General features: G+C 41.8%; 1 non-coding gene across 1 annotated transcript; it reads left to right on the forward strand.

Annotated features, from left to right (window-relative positions):
* Positions 1–2,004: 2,004 nt before the first annotated feature.
* Positions 2,005–2,077, forward strand: TRNAA-UGC (transfer RNA alanine (anticodon UGC)). The gene has a single exon. It is a non-coding gene; the product is annotated as a tRNA-Ala (tRNA).
* Positions 2,078–2,792: the final 715 nt, after the last annotated feature.

Here is a 2,792-nt window from a genome sequence, read left to right on the forward strand (position 1 = left end):
TACTTAGTTTTACTATCATCTTTTAAAATTTCCATTTTGTTTGCTTGTTGTTTTTCCTTTATCCTAGCAGTTGTTTGTCTCCTTTTCACAGCAGCCTCCTGCAATATCCCCATGCATCTTTCTAAGGATATTATTTAGAATTTTTACAATTTTTTTTCTGTTCTTTTATCTGTCTTTTCTCTGGCATCAGTTTTCAGTTTGTTCATCTTTTTGTTGTTATTGTTAGTCCTTTTCTTTAGAGCTATTGAATTTCCTCAAGACGTGGTGATTTGTGGCTTTCCATTCATATCTATGTTTAAAGGAGAGGTTAATTAGTAGGTATCTTCTTTAAGTTTCTCCTTCGGTTCTTTTTTTTAAAAAAATAAATAAATAAATAAATAAATTTATTTATTTATGGCTGTGTTGGGTCTTTGTTGCTGCACGCGGGCTTTCCTTAGTCGCGGTGAGCAGGGGCTACTCTTCATTGTGGTGCATGGGCTTCTCACTGTGGTGGCTTCTCTTATTGCAGAGCACAGGCTCTAGGCACGTGGGTTTCAGTAGTTGTGGCACACGGGCTCAGTAGTTGTGGCTTGCGGACTCTAGAGCACAGGCTCAGTAGTTGTGGTGCACGGGCTTAATTGCTCTGAGGCATGTGGGATCTTCCCAGACCAGGGCTCAAACCTGTGTCCCCTGCATTGGCAGGCGGATTCTTAACCCCTGAACCACCAGGGAAGTTCCTCTCCTTCGGTTTTGAGCTGTTTCCTCTACAGGCTCCTCTGATCACTAGACGGTTAGTTAGGACTCTGTAAGTAGGACATTTTGACTACAGTCTTCCATGTAAGGTGCTTGGAGCAGACAGGCAGGCAGGCCTGGGGATCATCCCCCTCCCACTTCATCCATCCCCAAATGACAAAATAAGGAGGCATTTACTTCAATGAAGTCACAGTTGACAAACTGGACAAAAACAATTTTTCTTTTTCTTCTTTCTGTGTCTGTAAAAGGTGGTTGAGGTTACTTTCAGCCATGCTTTTCTCACAGACCTTTACACCCCAGCAGGTGCCCTCCTGGGGCAGGTTATTTCCTTGCTTAGAGTGAAGCTCTGTGTTTTATCTGGGGTTAACCAACCCCACCCCACCCCCACCAGCAGCTGCCTGAAGTGGAGAAAGGAGGAGAGAGGTCTGTTGCTCAGAGAGCCGTTTAAAGATTAATAACCCTGATGATTGCTTCACAATCCCCTCTCATTCTTTCTATCTGCTTCCTCAAAGCTTGGAGATCCTCTGCTTCAAATTGTCTCTCGAGAGTGTTTTGGAGTGTGTTAATACTCTGCTCTGGGACTTCCCAGGTGGCGCAGTGGTTAAGAATCCCCCTGCCAATGCAGGGGACACAGGTTCAAGCCCTCGTCTGGGAAGATCCCACATGCCACAGAGCAACTAAGCCCGTGTGCCACAACTACTGAGCCCGCGTGCTGCAACTTCTGAAGCCCGTGCACCTAGAGCCCATGCTCCGCAACAAGAGAAGCCACCGCAATGAGAAGCCCATGCACCACAACGAAGAATAGCCCCTGCTCGCCATAACTAGAGAAAGCCCACGCGCAGCAACGAAGACACAATGCAGCCAAAAATAATTAATAATTAATTAATTAATTTAAAAATACTCTGCTCTGGGTTCTCTATCAGTCTGACCCCCCATGCTGTCTATCCAGATTTTTGGCATTTTTTGCCTCCTCTCTTGTTTGCTACTACTGGTCGGGACTTACTCATTATTCTGTCTTTTAAGGGATTTGGGGTGAGAGAGCTGGTGTATGTTTATGCTTAGTTCTACATCTTGTTTTCTTCCCCCGTTACATATTATCTCTCCTCTTGATAATGAAATTTCTGACAATAAAGCATGCTGTTGGAATACAGCTTCTTTGTTAATTGAAATAATTTCATTTAATGAAAAGCACTAGACACTTGCATATATTGTCGCTTTGAAGCCTCACAACAATCCTGTGATGTAGGCATAAAAATCCACATTTGGGGGAATTCCTTGGTGGTCCAGTGGTTAGGACTCTGCACTTGCACTGCCGAGGGCCCAGGTTCAATCCCTGGTCGGGAAACTAAGGTCTCACAAGTCGTGTGACATGGCAAAAAGAAATTTTTAAAATCCACATTTGGTCAATGAGCAAGCTGAAACTCTGGAAGGTTAATTGAATTATTGAGGTCACACAATTAATAAGAAATAGGCCTAAAGTCTGACTCCAAAGCCCTCTTTATGCTGCTATACACTGTTTAAATGTTACATTTGTTTCAGTTCTATTTATTTTTCTCTAGCTTTCAGAATGTTTATCTTTACTTCTCCCACTAATATATAAGTTAGGCCCTGACAATAGTTTCTTATTTCTATTGTGAGATACCTGACATAATGTTCTACAAGCAGCAGTCAGTTTAAACTTTGTAAGCCAACTAGGTAAAGCAGTTTATTACAATTGTGTTATTATCCTGCACATAATTACATATTAGAGTGGGGCAAATGCTTTATTTGAGATCTTTAAATGTTTTATTATGTCCACTAAATTAACGATTGGATTGCAAATCAAAATTAAAGCTGGAGGAAAGGTCAAAGTTCAGCTTCTGGCTAGAGTCGTTATGGTGTCTGTCTGAGCAATAAGCCTGCCTCAACAGAAGGGAGAACAAGAGGAAATACCTATTGATCTCTAATATTAGCGCCAATCATTTTCTCCCTATTTCTTCAATATTGCAACATGTTGAGATGAATAGAATTGTGATTCTTTCATATATTCCACTATATTCACTGTCATGTTGTTTGCTTGA

Source organism: Physeter macrocephalus, chromosome 16 (genome assembly GCF_002837175.3).
Source record: "Physeter macrocephalus isolate SW-GA chromosome 16, ASM283717v5, whole genome shotgun sequence".
In the NCBI taxonomy this organism is placed as follows: Eukaryota; Metazoa; Chordata; class Mammalia; order Artiodactyla; family Physeteridae; genus Physeter; species Physeter macrocephalus.